Consider the following 20,601-nt stretch of genomic DNA (forward strand, 5'->3'; position numbering starts at 1 on the left):
CCCACCATCCATACAGTGTAAAGAGAGGGATTCTCAGAGCCTAAAACATCGAACAAAGAATATAAGTACAGATCGTGATATCCACCACGAAGAAATGAGCAAGCTCAGTAGCAATCTATTAGGTAACAACTACCCCAAAAACATACTATCCATTCCAATTATGAAGAAAAGAGGGGATGAAACCAATAAACTGTCCACAGTCTGTCTACCCTATGTGAAAGGCCTCTCCGAAAAGATACAAAAGATATGCGGCCTATATGACATCAGGACAATATTCAAGAGTAATACAACACTTCGCAAATATCTCCTTCGAGTAAAACAACCAATAGAAGAGAATATGAGCAAAGACTGTGTGTACTCCATCCCATGCAGCTGTGGTAGATTATACAAAGGCGAAACATGTCGCCCCCTCAAAATAAGGGTAGACGAATATCACAAAGCTGTGACACGAGGAAATATTGATAAATTGGGTATAGCTGATTATGTATGGAAAAATGGAGACTACCTTCCCCTGTGGGATGAAGTTAAAATGATAGATATAGAACACCACTAGGAAATACGGGATACTAACCCCAAGATTTCAGGCAGTGACCTGAATAATAATAATAATAATAATAATAATAATAATAATAACATCAAAAAATACCTTAGGAATGAGAACCCAGATTCGAAATTTCCCCAAGACATCTGATGAAGGCTGGAGGGTATATCAACCGAAACGTTGTGTTAACAAATATCCGTCAAATGTAAATAATGTAAATAATGTACATAATTCTTCATCTCTTAAATATAGAACTTTGTATCTTTGTTAGAAACCAGCTCCTTCTTCAAAGGAAGGATTTAAATAACTAAAATTAGAAAAGAAAATGCATACATATATACATACATATATACATACAAACACTGAGTATGCAGTGCAATAGCTGTTGATGACTCGGTGAACAATTGGTTTTGAATTGTTTAAACAGATGAAGCAATTAAGGGAAAATGATGCTTTAAATTATATTAAAATCGACAGATCTTTGGAGAAATATCATATGCAGTTTTAGTTGCATTCTTTCATAACCTGATATCAAATTCCACTAAGATTGACTTCGTTTTTCATATGTTGTGTTCAATGAAACAGAACTGATGAAGAGCTGGCATAGAGATTGAATCGACAGTGTACTTATCCCCAAATTGTGTACTCATGTTCGTAAGTTAGAAATCATTATTATTATGATTTCGAAATTTCCGGTATTAAAGTGTTGCATTTTTGTTTAAATGGTAAACTGTAGAAATATGGAATATATTTTGAGGAAGAGCTGAAAATGTACTTAGTATTTTGCTAAGTAAACGAAATGAGTTTAAAGAAAATGTAAAAGTTTGCTTTGACATTTTTTTCTTCATTTCGTTCTTTTTTTTCTTTCTTAAGTAAATACACACACTAGCAAGTTTCCTAACCGAGATAGCTGTGTGTGTGTGTGTGTGTGTGTGTGTGTGTGTGTGTGTGTGTGTGTGTAGCTGTATATGAGTAGTAGGTGTGTATATTTGTATATGTACGAGCACCTACATACATACGTATGTATTTATATTTACGTGTGAAAATATATATATATATACACATATATGTACTTGTATATATAAATATGTGTGTGTGTGTGTGTATCTGTGAGTGTATATATATATATATATACATATGTGTGTATGCGTGTAAATGCATACAAATATATCAAACATGTATATGTATATACACACACACACACTCCTTTTTTCTCTCTCTCTCTCACGCACACACCTATCAATATATGTACGCATTAGTGCGTATGCGTGCGTACATAAGTCTATGTATTGCGTATGTATATATTCATAGCAGCTATTCATTCATTGCAGCTGACAACCGGAACAGCGCATCGTTATCGTTTCAAGATATAAATACTGAAGAAATTGTATTTGTAGCACAACAGAGTGCAAATCAAGACACATGTAGTTGTTGCTTTTCGTGGTGGGGAGGGCAGCTCATAAGAAAAATCCTAATATAATTATTAGCATATCTGCATTCAGCAAATAAAAACCCATTGCTCTGTTTCAACTAGTGGGGTCTATATTGACAAAATTTTTCAATAAGCTATTTATTCTGTGCAATACTAAACATTGACATGATGGAGGACAAATGATGGAAACGCCCGTGCATGAGTTTCTCCACTACATACAAGATTATCAAAATTCCCAAACATTATATTTGCTTTCATATTAACGTCTTCATCCATAAAACCAACTGAATGACATAAAAAATTACTCGCAGACACGCTCTAGCCTCTGGTCTACAAGCATGCTGTTTTCTCTTTTTGTGTTCCTCGGAGAAGGTTGGTCTCGTGCCACCACCCCTCACGCACTCTTGACTGGTTCATCTTTTCTCCTCCTGTCACCCATATTGTATACTATTGTAAATTCGAAATGTAATATATGCTTGGAAGAAATATTCCATATCTCCACCTCTAATTGCAAGTTATTAAATCGTGGAAACGAACTAACAGTAAATTGCATTCCCAATAAGGCAACATATACGTCGGGATTCTGCAGGGTTTCTATTTACCTAGTCCACTCACTAGCTATTAGTCATGTCTACATTAAAAGTCTTTTACCCAGGGTGATGCGCTGCTGGATCGAACCCAAAATCATGCGATTGCGAAACGAACTTCTTAACTTCATTGCTATGACTACGCCTTACATAGATAATAAATAGCGACAGTGTTTGTTGCTTTATGATATCTATGTGAGCTAGTGGTCATACTCTCAAGAAGGTGTTTCAGGGATAATTGGTCAGGAAAATTTAAATGAGAAAGCATTTCCCATATACAACAAGCGTATAAGTGAAGTATAAGTTATAGTTAACGTATTTTTCCAGATCTCTTGCTTTGCAGGAAGCCCATCTCCAATGGGCTTTCTTGTTTTCTTTATTTTATTTATTTCTAGCTTATTCTTTGATCTTCATGGAGTTATAATTCCATCATTGACTCTAGAAAACTACTAATATAGTCATTAACAGTTTGTTTGCTTAAACGTCCTTATGAACTTTTCCCTCCTCCTTATACAGGATTCTTAGAGCGAAATGACCGAGCCTAAACGATAACACACAATTTATCGGGGTGTTGGCTGTATATATCTTTCCACAGGAACTGTGTTGTGTCCGTAACTGTGAAATGACTCAATCCACCTACAATTTGTTGTGGATTAATGTTTTCTTTTTTTAATTTGCAATACTGAGATTATCTCATCTAGTGTCCCACTAGTTACATCTGGAATTCAGTTGATCTAATCATTCATTGAAAAATACACTGATCTTCAAAGTTATATCATTCTCTAGATATTATGCGAAAAGATAGGTGCAAGACTTTTATTAGTGTGCCGTTTCCTATGATCAAAGCAATTATTTATAGCAACATACATCTGGTAGCTCCTGATATGCTATTTAAAGCTACAGTCTCTGTAAACATAAGGGCAGATGGAAACAAAGAGGCAGAAAGAACACGACCAAGATATAAAATAACGTATTATCACATCGGAGAAAAGTCACATATTTGTTGGAGGTATATAACTGATTAAGTGTACTCGATAAATTTATGCTACTTTTCTAAAGGTCCTGGAGAATTAAGATACCCCACGAAATCCTGCCGCAGAATATAAACGTGGAGTAAGACAATTCTACATAGTTTAAGTCCGTTACCTACAAGTTATGTTATACATCAATCAGACTACAAATGGGTACAAAAAATCTCTCTCTCTCTCTCTTATCTTCCATTTCAGCCTACAAGAGTAAACTAAAACTAGCCTCATTTACTCAAGTCATTTTCACTACTCTCAACCACCTACCTTTCAACATTACTGGGTAGCAGCACCTCACTCCCTATTCTCATCTTTCTCTCAAAGTGAAATATGTGAAAGTCGATGAGGACTTAACTGAAGAGGTGTCTTGTCTTCAGCTTTTTCAGCCGCGTCGACCATACAACTTTCACTTTAGCCATCAGACAGAGGCAAACTGGCCTGCCCTTCCCAGCTGAAGAAAGTCAGCGGGGATCTGCTGACAGCCGAGTCCGTTCTCCACGTGACACCAGCTGTTTGACAAAACTCCTCAAATCAGTGATACTCATGAAACAAATGCGTGCTAGAATAGTTCCACCGGTTGAAAGCGCTTCCGTCATTGCAGAGTTTATTTCATTCTGGCAACGTCCATCTCCCGTTAGCGTTGCCAGGAATTTCTGAAAATTGTTCATACTTCCCGCACGTTCATTTTTATGAACGCCCTGAGTTTTCTCGAGAATGTCGTTCCTCTATACCCCCACTAATCTCCCAGGACAGTGAACGTCCGGCAACGTTCCAGATGCTAGGCTTCTAGTCCTGCGTCAAAAAATGAGTTGCAGGAAAATTAATCTGGCAAAGAATGACCAATCTGTTCGCCTTCCAGCGAAGCTTCAGTGCATGTCTAAGCATCATCAGCCACAACATATCGATGCCTTCGAGCAAAAGATTGGCAACAGAGTGACTGTCTGATAAGTGGAATGCATCCATTCCACAAGAAGTTAAGGGCAAGTGAGGCAAAGCACAACGAACAAATAGCAATACATGACGGAGATGATATATGCATTCACTACTTCTATGTAGCCGATAACTTCGATCACAATTCCAGTGACCTTGTGCATGTATGCCGACAGAATGCTCTTCGAAACTCTGTTTTCTGCTGTAATGCCTCGATCGTTACCATATACAGAGGCGAGGACATCCAGATAAACTGATAATGTGATTCAAAACTGTTCCAACGATCGGCCATTTATTTTGACCACGATGTAAATATCGCTGTTCATTGCAGTGGTACAGCCTCTGAAGACGAGGCCATTGTAGTAGCGTTGCTCGTGTCACTCTTGACAGCAGTAGCGGTGGTGGTGGTGGTGTTGGTTGACAGGTTGTTCTTTTTTGTTGGTATGTTCTTACAGTTGCTGTTATTATCGTTATTGTTTTCTTGGAGAGTGCAGTAGTGATGGTGATGGTAATATAGACTCTTAGAGGAAGAAAACTTTTTTTTCCATATACGGAGTAATGGGGCTACATCTAAAAACAGTTTTCATTTTCCGCTTAAAATCATCTTCCATTGGCCTCTTTAATTGGCTGGCTATCGAAGAATAACTTTTTTTTCCAAACTTTATCCTTAAAGGTACAAGAAACTAAACAGCCAACCAGACCACAGGAGTTATGGGTAGCTTAACAATTAAAAACCCCTAAATAGACAAACAGCAAACTTATATAGAGTCTATAGCAATTCTTTCTACCACAAGCACAAAGCCTGATATCTTGGAGGAGATAACTTAGGGAGAAGGTTATGTCGATCCCAGTGTTCAGCTAGTACTTATTCTATCGACCCCGAAAAGATACAAGGTAAAGTCCACCTCGATAGAATTTGACTTCAGAACGTAAAAAGACGGACGAAATACCGTTAAGTCCATTGTCCGGCGTGCTAACGATTCTGTCAGTTCACTGTCTTTGCAAAGACAACAATAATAATAATTGTTTCTAAAGACGCAAGCCACCTGCCCACCTTTCTTGACTAGTATTTTATTTCATCGACGCAGGAAGAACAATAGACACAGTTCATCTCAGCAGCATTTGAACTTAGAACATAAAGATTCGTAACTAGATACTACAAGGCATTTTTATGCTCAAATGATTTTACCAAGCCACCAATTGTTTCTTAATTAGGCAAAAGGCTAGTAATTTTGTGAGGTGGGTTGTTACATCTATACCATTAACTCCATTATTTCACTGGTATTTTATTTTATTGAGACTGAAAGGCAGAGCGACCCGGCAGGATTTGCACTCAGAACGTAAAGAGCTGGAACAAATACTGCAAGGCATTTATTCAACGCTCTAATGATTTTGCCAATCACTGCCCCTAACCTCTTTAACATAGACCTGAGATTTGGGCAGGGGGGAATTAGCTGATTAAATCAACACCACTGCCTTACTCGTACATTATTTTATCGACCCCGGTTGAATTTGACCTCAGAATTTAAAGAGTCATAGCTAAATGCCACAGAGACATTTTTCTGACACTTTAACGATTCTCCCAATCCATTCGCCTAAAACAATTGTTTTGTAGTTTCAGCACAAAGTAGAGGGAGGGGTTTTGTCGATGCCATCTACTTCCGTACTTGCCTGGTACTTTATTTTATCGACCCGGAAAGAATGAAGGGAAAAGATAAGGTCGACGAGGTTTGAACTAGAAACTGAAAGGGACGCAGCCAAACAAGAAAACGGCATCGAAATAAACAACAGTAACAACAGCAGCAACAACAACAGCAGCAAAGTGCTACATACAAGTACGAATGAAATGGACGTCATGGAACAGGTAGCTTAAGATATTTTGTCGGTTAACGCCTCAACATTTCTTGATAATGTGTTTATATAACCACCAGCTTTTCTTTCAAATTGTGCTTCACGTGTTTGGTGCTCAAGATAAGACTGTAAGGTCCGCTTGATGTTTCAAGTTGTATTTATAAACAAGGAAGGCGACAAGTTGGTAGAATCGTTAGTGCATCGGGCAAAATGCTTAGCGACATTTCTTCCAAGTCATTGCATTCTGAGCTCAAATTCCCCTGAGGTCCAATTTGTCTTTCATCTTTTCGGGGGCCAACAAAGTTGGAACCAGTTGGCCACTGGATCGATGTAAGTTACGTGTCCCCTCCTAAAATTCTTGGTCTTGAGCCAAAATTTGAAGCCATTAGCTAAACAAACGTTAAATATATATGTGTATGTATATGAAAGTCGGTATGTATGCATGCACTTGTGTGTTTGTGCGATTGCTTGTATGTATCTTTGTGAATGACTGCATGTAGATTACGTTTCGAAGCCAACTAAATATACAATAAACAGGTTGTATAAACCAACACTTCATTCTATTTCCTCTCGGTTTTAAAGTTGTTTTCTTGGGGAGATAAATTATGATTAAAATGGCAAAACTCCTTCTATACGTCGGTGGTGGAGATGTATTCATGATCATTGATTATTAGCGTCAGTCAATATGATGTATATCTTTCACATGTATTTCCATAGTAAATAATATTATGAATTACGAGATAAACGAAATATAAGGTGAAACAGGATAGCTTTGAAATGTTTTTCGATAAGAAACTATATAATACGTCTTCGCGTATGTATTAGATACACACATATTTATACATACATATTTATTATAGATTCTCCATACATATTTATAGATTCGCTCTCTACAATCATAATGTTATACATCCTGACAGAGTTGTTACTCCAGCAATTGAATGAAGTTAACATAAGGTTTAGTGTCCTAAAAACGTAGAAGTAAATCGTTATAGATTACATATAATGAACACAATGCATAGAGCACATATATAGGTTTCTTTGCAGTTTCTTAATCTATTTCTCTGCCTCTACTCATACAGTTTTGTAAATAAAACATCACTTGTTCCACGTTGTCACCTGAGTCTCTTTTTGACGAGCATCCGTCACCCTTCGATAGTTTGTGTGGATGCTTTTATTGTTGGATCAACAAAATCTTAAAATGATTTATAATTTTATAACTATATTTGTGGCCTAAACTAACATAAGTAGCTCACCATCGCATATCAAACGCATTCTTCTGGCTTTTCACTGGTGTTCATCGTTGGGTATACAACAATGGTACGTTGCAGCTGCGTATCTGAGGTGCTCTTTCAGAAATATCCATGCTATTACGAGAAGATATTGTATAACTAAGGGCTAGTGTGAATGAAATTGAAGGATTTCACTTGCGTCGCCTACGGCACAATTTACTATTACTTTTATTCACGACGTTAAGCTGCGTACTAACTTTGAATGGTCACCATTTCGGATTATTTGAGTTTCGTGTACATTCAATACTAAATAAACATGTGCTCGCCCACTGAAAAGGCTTATCAGTGAAATGAGGTTTATAATAATAATAATAATAATAATAATAAGAAGAAGAAGAAGAAGAAGAAGAAGAAGAAGAAGAAGAAGAAGAAGAAGAAGAAGAAGAAGAAGAAGAAGAAGAAGAAGAAGAAGAAGAAAATGATGATGATGATGATGATGAAGAAGAAGAAGAAATAAGTGAATATGAAAAATGAAGTGCTGTCTTTAGGATTTCGTTGTTGGGATATGAAATCGAAAAGACTTACAATCAAACGATGCACTGCTTGTTTTTTTTCTTCTTTTCTTTCTGTTTCTTTTTTAATCAGACATAATCAATTAACATCGACGAAAGTATGATTCATTTTTTAATACATTAGGATGTGATTTGAGGAAGATATGACTGATATTTCTAACATATTTATCGTTGTTTAACACATGGTGGTCAGTCCTCATTGAGCAGAGATCTCTGATGAAAGATATTCCTGCTGTAAAGATTGTCTTTTTAGTGTTATGCAGGATTACATTATTGCGTACGCCTGTGTGTATTTCATACACACACACACACACACACATACACACATATGTATGTATCCATGTATGTATGTGTGTATGTATGTATGTATGTATGTATGTATGTATGCATGAAGTCGTGGCTGTGTGATAAGAAGCTTGCTTCCCAACCACATGGATTAGTGTTCAGTCCCATTGCGTGGCACCTTGGGCAGGTGCCTTCTATTTTAGCTTCAGGCCGACCAAAGCATTGTGAGTGAATTTCGGAGAGGGAAACTGAAAGAAGCCTGACATATGTGTGGGTGTGTGTGCGCGTGTATGTATGTGTGTGTGCATGTGCGTATGCGTGTGCGCGTGCGCGTACGTGTATGTATGTGTGTGTGTTTGTCCCCCACCACCGCTTGATAATTGGTGTATTTACGTGCTCGTAACTAAACGGTTCGGCAAAAGATGCCGATCCAATAAGAATTACACTTAAAAGAAGTCCTGGGGCCGATTCATTCGAATAGAATAAATTTTTCAAGGTGGTGCCCCAGCATGGCCGCAATCTAATAACTGAAAAAAATAAAAGGAAGATTTTGTGTGTGTTTGTGTGTGTGTGTGTGTGATCAGTCTGTTATCACTAATTCAGAAAAGAAGCACACTCTAAAAGAGTTTGTGCACTTATACTTTTATAGTGTCTAACCGGTCAGAAAGTTATTGGTTTTGTGTAACTATTGCACTGAGCAATACAGATATGCTATTTGTTTTATATTTTAAGGACATTTCTGCTTCCGAGCTTGCTGGATAATTGGTCTGGTGCTTTTATAAGGTTGGTAATTTTATTACTGTAAGAAATGGAAGTTCTGTTTAAGACCACCGGGCCAAACATAGCATTTCATTTGAAGATCTCATTTCTGGATTTCAGTTTTGTTTTTTATCATTCCAGGTTCGGAAGCATAAAGACTAAACATGTACAGGGTCGAGTTTTGGGTTTCTACTTTACCCTTCACCCTTTGCCCCACGCCCTTCCAATTTGAGATTTGTACCAATGTTAAAGCAAAAGTCAACATTATTGTTTTTCTTCTTATAATTATTTTTCATTAAGTCTGTGCAGTCCATTCTATTGTGCTTAGAATCTTATTAGTCGTTATTTAATCAGCAGTAGACATACTCTAACCCGTTAAAGAAAGTTTGACATACGACAGGAGAGTCTAAGACGACCAAAATGAAAGAAGTATGATGACCCTTTACGAGTTTGCTTTCATAAGTAAATCAAAGGATCTGGGTTTTTTTAGCTTTTTATTTCCTTTTTGTTCATTTATTTATTGTGGTGGAGGTGGGATATACTCGGGCCTCTCTGTAAAGTACAAAGGCTTAAAAAAGAAATAAAACAATAAAATAATAAACTTAACGATTAACAATTTTCAGAGAACTAGCAAAGAAGATCACAACTACAAAATGGATCGCCAGCCTCAGTCTCTCTTCTTCTTCTTCTTCTTCTTCTTCTTCTTCTTCTTCTTCTTCTTCTTCTTCTTCTTCTTCTTCTTCTTCTTCTTCACTTAACGCTGAAAAGCTCATTATTTGCTAGACATGTCGAATTATTTTCATTATTTAAAGAAATTATTTCAGAAATGTACGAGAAAAGCTTGTCATAAGCTGAGTATCCGAAATCGTCGTTTCGTTGTGACATGGGAAGAAAGATCAGCTCTAATCCAGCCAATTCCTGATCATATATATTACAGCCGTGATTATCTTCTGTTTTTACAGATAACAACGACAAGATTATCTACTATTGCTTAATACATACATGCATACATACATACATACGACGTGGCTGTATAGTAAGAAGCTTGCTTCCCAACAGCATGGTTCGAGGTCATCTTGGAGTGGTATCTTCTACTATAGCCTCGGACCAACCAAAACCATGTGAGTGGATTTGGTAGACAGAAACTGAAAGAAACCCATCGTGTGTGTGTGTGTGTGCGCGCATGCGTGCATGTGCGTGTGTGTGTGTATTTTTGTCTGTTTGTCCCCAGCACTGCTTGACAACCGGTGGTTGTGTGTTTCCGTCCCCGTAACTTAGCGGATCGGCAAAAGAAACCGAATAAGTACCAGACTTTTAAAAAATAAGTCCTGGGGTCGATATATTCGACTGAAAATTTAAAAGATAAAGAATAACAGATATAAGCTATATGTGTGTGTGTGTGTGTGTGTGTGTGTGTGTGTGTGTGTGTGTGTGTGTGTGTGTGTGTGTGTGTGTGTGTGTGTGTCTGTAAGCGCGCGCGTATGTGTGTGTGTGTAACCCAATACAATTACAAAGAATATGTAGTCTAGTACATCTTCAATCTTTTCTTCTAATTTCACAATTAATTATTCGACATAATTTACATAATTAGCTAAAGTGACCGACACGTATTTCTACTGTATCGAGTAATGGCAGTACCTATCCTTAGTGCTTCTTACTACTAGATGTAGTTAGCCGGAACCTGGACTATATCTGAGAGCTCTTACAGTACCCACCTGGATATGTACATATCTATATATATAGGTAATCTTGATCACCAACTTAACGTGGGTAATTTTTTAGAACACAAGACACTGCATTATTTACCTTGAAAGGCCTTCTCATATGGACTCGTGGTGCATAAAAGCACTCGTAATTATATCGCTGTTGACAGCCGAGAACCGTCTGCTACGCCCACTGGAACCATCACACCACGTGATTTCTCCCTGCTATGGATTCTTCTGTGAAAAGTGTCCAGCATCGACATAACAGCCGAATCTCCTAATTACAATATATGAAACATCAGTGTCTATTCAGGCACTGGTGTCGCAAACAGGCAATAGGCTTATTAAGAAAATATTTAATAGGAACAGAAGCAGTATTAATACCAAAAGGTATATATATATGTGTGTGTGTGTGTGTGTGTACATATAGATATATACACATACACACATACACACATGTAAGTATATATATATATATATACATGTGTGCGTATATATATATATATATATATATATAGTTAAATGCAGGTGTTATTCAAATCTTTATACTTCTGATATATATTTTTCGAAGAAAACATTGGTATTATTCAAGGAATAAAATCATGTAAAACAATGCAATCTTCTCATCAGGGGAAAAAAAAGAAACCAAACACATCAATAAGGCATTTTAACAGAATGTGATGATGACTGCGTATACGATAAAAGCAATGCTGGCAAGTTATTCTTTTTTTTTAACCGTTAATAGATTTAACGTCAAAAGCAATTTATAGAAAGAGGAGGAGAAAGAAAGAAATTAGCAGAAAACTAATAGTGGAGTAATATAGAGCGATAGGTGAATAGAAATAAAGCTTAAAGGCTTGGAAGTAGATATGTTTAGTGAAAGAGCAATGTAAGAAAACATTTAAAGGTTAAGTTCTATATGTTGGTAGAAATATATAAAACAAATATATAGAACTCGACCTCTAACTGTTTTCTTATATTTCATATCCACTAAATATATCTATTTCCACGCCTTTAAGCTTTATTTCTATTCACCTATCGCTCTATATTTCTCCACTATTAGTTTTCTGCCAATTTCTTTCTCCGTTTCGAGCATGGTTCTTCGTCAGAAAGAGGAGAGCGAAATCTCCGGAGAAGGGGAAAATAGTCCAAGAAAAGCACGTGTATGCTTACATTGTTGAAGTGATGTATGTATGTATGTATGTATGTACGTATGTATGTATGTATGTATGTGCGTGCGTGCGTGCGTGCGTGTGTGTGTGTGTGTGTGTGTGTGTGTGTGCAGTGGTGATGATGGAACTCCGTCGATCGACGGTGAGGATTCAGTTGTTCAATCAACTGAATTACCTGCTTCTGAATTAACGTGCAAGTGGCTGAGTATTCCACATGTGTACTGTTTACCTAATTCCTTGGCAGACCCAGTATGTACCTTTTAAATTACAGGTAGAATCGATCCGACGCGCTTTCATGCAGTGTCCGTCTGTTCAGTTTCGGCGGCTATAGGAAGTGACACTTGACCACGGTGCCCAGCTGTTAGATCAGACTCGGGACCTGGAGCCCGGAACCGGGGATCGCTTGGCCTACTAGAAGTGGTAGCCACGTCTCCCTCAAATTATACTCGACGGACTTAAATAATGAGGAAAACTTTTGATAATGCAGTCCTAAATATACCATGAACAAAAGATGGTTCGGACACAATTTTTTTTAAATTGCTACACAGATGTAGTTTAGTTTTCAGAAAAATCGGATTTGCTGTGTGAAACCGAAAACAACATCCGAGCGAGCTTTTTATTTATTCATTTATTTATTTATTTATTTATTTAATCATTTATTTTCCAAATATGCAAAGTACAGATGCATCCAATATGAACTTATATGAGGTAAAAACTGAAACTTGTTGGTAACAATCACTTTGCCTGATAAAAAATAACAGGTTGCCACCAAAACATGTATATTAATTTTTTTTTAATTTAACTTTTAATTCTTGGAATTATTTCCACTTTTCTGTGAGAATCGTTAAGTATTACCACTAAGCTTTTGTTTATTTTCTGAAACTAAGAGGATACTTTCAATTGAGAATTCTGTTATTGCAATATTCTTTTCTGCTCTAGGCACAAGAGAAATTTTGGGGGAAGGTGGGGCAGTCGATTAGATCGACTCCAGTACGCAACTGGTATTTAATTTACCGACTCCCGAAAGAATGAAAGGCAAAGTCGACCACGGTGGAATTTGAACTCAGAACGTAAAGTCTTATTACAATTTTCAATACATCAATCCTTGCCTGTTTGTATGGTATAAATTTAGCTTTAATGACCCATTGTTCATGAAATTTCCAAGTTTATAATTACCAACACCTTTCATCTTTCCTTCAACACGGCAGAAAGACCAACAACCCTCAGATTTAAACAAAAGAAAGCACAATTTAACTTCATGCCTACTCACAACATTTACATCACTGTTTCGGGAACAGATTACGCACTTATAATAAATAGATTGTTTTCAATATTCAAAGAATCATGAATTCGACCCAGGAAAGAACTGGTGCGTGTGATATCTGTCTGGGAGAATAATGTCAGTGTCTGTGAGTAATGCGATTGGGAGTGTGTGGTGTGATGTCTCATATCATAGTGATGACTCACAATAATAAAATAATTTTCTTCCTCTTAAACACTATAGATAATCGAGGGTTAAGAGCAAACGGGAGTTAAGATTGATAGTATAAATATCCCTCAACTCCACTAAAATGTTTTCCAACAAAACCTGACCCGAGGAAGAGCCGAGAATTTGTTGGTAAAGCCAGATGGCAGTTAACGGCATCTTAAATAACGTAAACAAATTGTAGCGATAAATATATATATATATATATATATATATATATATATACATACACACACAACAAATAAATGAATAAATAAATAAAAGTGGTTACTAAATGGGAGAGAGAGAGACCAAAAGAGGAGAGCAGTTAGGTGAGATGATGAAGGTATCAGTTCTGATAAGGGAAGTCTGTAAATAGTTGAAGGGAAAAGAAAGAAAACGATTAGAGTTAAAAGTTGGTATCTGTTCGTGGTGAAACGAAAATAACAATTATCGCAGTGTCATCACCAGATAACAATTTTTAACAATCCGCTAAAATGTCAACATTGCTTACAGCGTTTATGCATCTGTGTATTAGTGCGTGTGTGTGTGTGGTGTCGTGTGGTGTAATGTGGTGTGTGTGTGTGTATGTGTGTGTGTGTTGTGTGTGCGTGCGCGTGCGTACGTGAGTGTGTATGTATCTGTCCGTGTGTGCGCGTATGTATGTGTAAATGATTGTATGTAAATTTATATAATAAATATATAAATATATATGCATACATATGAATGCATAATATACTCTAACAAAGAATAGAGAACTATTCATCTTCAAAACTTATTTATTACAGTAGTATTCTCACTAAATTCTCATTACATTTCAATCCGACACGTGTTTCTGCTGCATAAATGTCCTAATCTCCTTTTATGTAGCATTTATATGCATTTGGTTCGTTTTTTGCAGTACCTATTCATCCAGGGTGGACATTCAAATATGGGTTTTTTTCAAGATTTGAACCATGTAGGTGGGAGAAGCGAACTGAGGAATTCAGTGTTATATAGTCCTTCTTATATATATTCTAGGTGAGAAAATCATAAAATTGTGCACAAGATAGTAGAGATTGCTTTGAAATACGATATGGCTATAGTTTTAGTATCATTTAAACTTAGAATTACCTTTAAGAATTTGAGGGCATAGATTATTTTATATACTCAGTATTATTGGGTTGGCAAGAATTTAACTTCGAATTTTTAGTGTGAAATGAAAGTCATTTTTTTTTTCATACAAAGAATGAACTTGAAATCAATTATATATTTTCCATTTTGTTCGATGACATTTTGCCATCTTTCTGGCAATTTCATGATTCCGCGCTCATAGAATTTCTGGTCCTTATCAGCCAAAAACTGAAGCAGGTGCGATTTCAGGTCATCATCATTATTGAAAGTTTTACCATTTAGAGAATTTTGCAAACTTCGAAATAAATGGTAGTCTGATGATGCAAGATTAGGGCTATATGGTGGTTGTGACATCACTTCCCAGCCAAGCTCCAATAATTTTTCACGAGTTAGTAAAGACGTGTGTGGTTTAACGTTGTCATGGTGGGACACGATTCCTTTTGCTAATTCTGGCCGTTTTTCTTTGATTGCTTCCTCCAAAATACACAACACCTTTGTAATCACAGAAACTTGACAGTATGACCATTTTTTATATGCAATTCACCTTTCGATGTGGTTTGTACTGGTTCATTATGCTTGGACTATGATCGTTTTCGATTGATGTTATTGTAGACAATCCATTTTTCATCACCAGTGATGATTCGTTTCAAAAAAAGAAAAAGGTCGATTTCATTGCGTTTGAGATGCGTATCGCAAATATTAATTCGTTATGTTAAGTAAATCTCTTTCAATTTATGTAGAACCCAAATATCGAGCTTCTTAATGAGTCCAAGACATTTTAAGTGAGTTCCAGTTGTTGCGTATGATACATTTAACCTCTCTGCAATCTCTCGCAAATGACAATCAGATTTAATTATGGCTTTGGTTCGGTCATCATCAACTTCAGTAGGTCGACCAGAACGTTGGTCATCTTTGAGTGAGAAATCTCCAGAACAGAATTTTTTAAACCATTTCTGACATGAGTGTTCTGTTAAGCAATCAGCATCATAAACTTCACATATCCATTTGTGAGCCTCAGCAGCTTTCTTGCCTTTACGTAAATAAATAAAAAAACAAAATATGGGGGAAATGTTCGTTTTTGCACTCCATGAACTAACAGCTGTAAACAAAATTACACGCAATTTGCTTCTAAAGTAAGCTAAAAGTAATGGCTATCAAGTGTCAAAAGGAAAAAAATCATAACATTCACAAAAATCATTCAAAAAAATCGTAACACTTATTTGCGGAAAACGAAATTACATTTTTGCCAACCGAATAAAAGAAACTTTAATTAGGTCAGGATGCATTCACTTCACTAACTACTCATAATAAAGATAGAATTATACCGTATAATATAAACAGATAGCTTAAGAGGAATCAAAAGAAAGAGGAAATAAAAGGAGAATTAAAAACTGAAGAGGAATGATGTTTCTTGTGAGATTGCTAAAAACTAACTAGAGCAAATCTACGATTTTTGACTAGGTTCTCCGACTAAAATTCCTTATTTGGAAAGTACTTAAATACGTTCCTAAAGAATGCGCGTATTTCAAAGTTAATTAGTTTAGATTGTATGGAGGTAAAGATATGGGATATTTCTCCCAGCAGAAATTACTCTTCGAGTTCCAAATATTATATGGTGAAGCTCTACTAATTATTGTCCATCTAATATCTTATTTAGTGTTCTTATCCTTTAAGGACCAGATGAACCACCTCAAACCCGTACAATTCAATTTTTCCTATTTTTGAACGAAGAAACGTGGTTGCACAATCTCTGCTTAAAACCCGTAGAACATTACCTTATGTAATATTTGTAAACGCCATAGGCCGTTACTGTCCATCTATAAACTATGTTTGTTTGTTTTTTCTTTTTCCTGAAGCATTGCCCTTCAAGCGGACATAATTTGTTCACACAGTTACGATGATATTTATTAATATTAACCCTATGCTTGCTACTGGCAGAAATACTCCGTCAATATTAGTACGGATTGCTCTATTATTATTAGTATTAGTAGTTTCGCTATAGGTTAAAACGGGCGTGTTTATTATATACTTCATTCGGTTCAGTTAATTCATCGTTTTCACTCCTATTGTTAGCCAAAGGCGTATTTATTGTCCCGTTAAAGTCATTCATATATCATGTTCTACTATATCTGTATAGTTATTAGCACCAGTCACATTATTACTATTAATATTAATTTTACTAGGTTCCTATAAGTGAATTCGCTAATGTTCTTAACATTGTATACCGCAAGGTTCTTACTTACCGAAAAAGCAAACCTAATCGTGTGCCGATTAAAAATCTGGCTCTACATTCTAGATAGTAGAAAGTCGCTACCTAACGCAGCGAAAAGTTTTGCAGGTATGTTTGTGGCTATCTGTGTCCCAAAGATGGCATTGTACTGTAATATATGTCTTGATCTAGCTTTCCTTTTTGGTGAGGCGATCACTGTTTTTGTTTATAGACCATTTTTATGTCTCATATGTTTTCTTGAAAGATCTATTACTATGTTTATTCTGGGGTTTACTTAATCATATCGTTATCCATTATGTGGATATTGTTATTATTAATTATTTTTGGCATGGTGACTGGAAATCACGTTATCCTTGTCGTGGTTCTCTGCTTTTCATTCACTTTTTTTTATTGCCTACAGCTATTTTGTTCATAACACTAACCTTATTCATATGTTCTTTGAGTTCATTTTTAGGGATATAGAATATTTTATCTTTATATCTAGCTTCAGCTAAGCCATTGTTATAGTACCTTTCATTATAACTCTTCATTAGCAGATAGTCTAGATATACGAAGAAAAGTATTTATAACGATAGAACCAGTAGTATTTTTAGATTGATTTGAGTTTTTACTTACGTATTTAAGTTTATCATTGGCTTTGTGTTACGGTTGTGTTACATACCCAAATCTAAATTAACATCTAGAAAGTTCGCCTTATTATGTTCATTTTCAATAGAAATAGACAAACCTGGATCTTTAAATAATTTGAAGAGCTTTTCCTGAGATTTTTCTATATTTATATTATTAGATTTATATACAGTAAAGAGAGCGTCATCTCCATACAGACCCACCCTCACAATTGCGGAAATTCACTATTAAGGCATTTTAAAATATAAATTCCCTCTAAGTCCGTTACTTGAGCGGAATCGCTGGAGCCCATGCTAATGTCGAGCTGATCAGACCTATTTTTCTTCAAATTTAATTAAGGGTTTTTTTTGTAGCCAGTATAATGTTTACTTCTTATTTAGATAAGATTGAGTTTCTTGTTACAGATATTAATGCTTTATTAATTAAAATTGGTTTAATTGATGCATAGTAATTATGTATGTTTAATTGTAAGAATTTAGTGTAATTCTATCTTTAATATCAGTAAACCAAACTATGACTTCATACAAACTAAACCATAAATAAGGTTTGATTAATCTTTTAAGTTTACTCTTTTACTTGTTTCAGTCCTTTGACAGCGGCCATGCTGGGGCACCGCCTTTAGTCGAGCAAGTCGACCCCAGGACTTATTCTTTGTAAGCCTAGTACTTATTCTATCGGTCTCTTTTTGCCGAACCGCTAAGTTACGTGGACGTAAATGCACCAGCATCGGTTGTCAAGCGAAGTTGGGGGGGACAAACACAGACACACAAACATATACACACACATACATATATATATATATATATATATATATATATATATATATATATATATATATATATATATATATATATACATATATACGACGGGCTTCTTTCAGTTTCCGTCTACCAAATCCACTCACAAGGCTTTGGTCGGCCCGAAGATGCTTGCCCAAGGTGCCACGCAGTGGGACTGAACCCAGAACCATGTGGTTGGTAAGCAAGCTACTTACCACACAGCCACTCCTATGTTTCTCAATTATACACATTAATTCTGCCTATATCACCATTTTTTTTTTTTGCACAGGGAGGTTTATATAATTTTAACCAAAAGATTAATAATGAAGTTAAGCCCTCAGATTAATTCAAGGTTCTGTTCCACATACTAAATGCAATCTCTTTACTATATTCTTTGAATATAAGCTCATATTTAATAGGTTATTTTTCGAATTATTTTAGATTTTTTCAGAATTACTTTCCTAATTAGAGAAGAATATAGACTATAATCAAAGTGATTTATATTATCGGTTTTATCCACGTCTGCTAGAATTCCATGTTTCTTTTGTAGCTCCTTCACTAAAAGGTGTAATTTGTTCAGATGCTGGTTCCTACGTAAAGAGAAACGGTGGAACTTTACGTTCCGGATGATATTCCAAAGTTCTTCTTCAAATCCAGCAAGTTGTGGATTAGATAATGGAATCCTCTGAGATTTAGGTATATAGTGTAATCCGTCATCGTTATTGGCCAGATCTTCGTCCTTCTCTTTCCCATCAAAGTGACAGGCTCAACATCTCATGCGGAGTATCAAAGAGTTAGTGTTATCAATAAGATTATTTTAAATATTCCTTTTTGGGGTAGTAATGGAATATCTTTGAAAGATGTAGTAATAACTAGTTTCTCCATTGGAAAGTAGTCCGCCGTAAGTGCTCAGAGGTTATCGAATAAGTATAACGTTGAGGCATAAAGGATTTGGAGTCCTGGCAGGTACCTTATTAGCGCTCTGGTATAATCCAGGTTCTGGCTGACCACATCGAATGATAGGAAACATATAGAATTGTTTAAGATAAACAAACATGCTTAGCAGCATTTCGTCCATCTTTACGTTCTGAGTTCAAATTTCCACGAGGTTGACTTCACATTTCATCTTCTCGGGCTCGATAAAATAAGCACCAGTTGAACACTGGGGTCAATGTAATCAACTTGACCCTTCCTCTGAAATTGCTTCCAATAACAAGAGAAAAAAACAACTCAGTGATTTCCTTTCGCAAAGTATACCAAACTATTTACACTCTGACTGGAGTATAGTCAATTATGGAATCGACTCTAAGCATCGCATATTCTTGAGTAATTGTCGTATCTATTCTACAATGAAATAAATGATATTCATATTTCTTCCTTTTAATTATTATTTGTTTTTCGTTTCGAATCATTTGAATATCCTTTCGTCGATTCATTTTAGTCACTTTTGATAAATATTCAGTTTTTGAACTCGCTGTGGTGCATACAACATCTTGCAATTCCTTGCAAAAGGAATCATAATGGTATCTTCCAGCATAACCCAAATGTATCAAAACCAAGCTTTACACTACACTGTGTAATAAAAATCTTTATTTTTTATTTGTCTTTGGTCAGTAAGTGTTATATACTATTTGCTTCTATTTAGAAATAAAAGGAAATGACTAATATTCCTTTCAAACTTTGTTTTTGTGACTTCGACATCAATGTTTTGAAACTGACTGTTATATTTCAGACAGATTTAGCGCTGAGTTGCTGAAGCAGAAATATCATTATGACATATATTCTGCTCAATAACATAGATTTGCTTCTAGTTGTTTGACCTCAACTTCTTGAGCATGTGCCTTAATAGTTGACAATATGTGCATCTCTGATCATAAGCTGGAGTAATGGGGAAGCATCATAGCCATGTGCTGGGGTTTAAATAAATGTAACAAAAGCAAAGTTTGAAGGAAATGTTAACCATTTTTCATACTTTCTAGGGGTAAGCAAATACGAAATAACAGTTGCTTCTCAAGGACAAAAATCGTGTTACAGTGTTATCAGTAAATCAAGCATTCTTTGACACTAGCAATTTGGCAACAATACAATTGCGTAACAATCGTTTTTTTTTAAGCGGCTGAGACTGTCTCGATGAATCAACATAAAGAAATATCATTTCGACTTAAGCTAATAATCTCAAAAATGGCTTGGCATATCCACTTGATGAGATGATATTTGGTTATTAATTGCCCAGTTTCCTAGTTTATAGTAGTTTAGTGCGATGGTCAGTCATATATTTTTCTTATGCTGTAAGGAAGG

Source organism: Octopus bimaculoides, chromosome 11 (assembly GCF_046866305.1).
Source record: "Octopus bimaculoides isolate indiv1 chromosome 11, ASM4686630v1, whole genome shotgun sequence".
Lineage (NCBI taxonomy): Eukaryota > Metazoa > Mollusca > Cephalopoda > Octopoda > Octopodidae > Octopus > Octopus bimaculoides.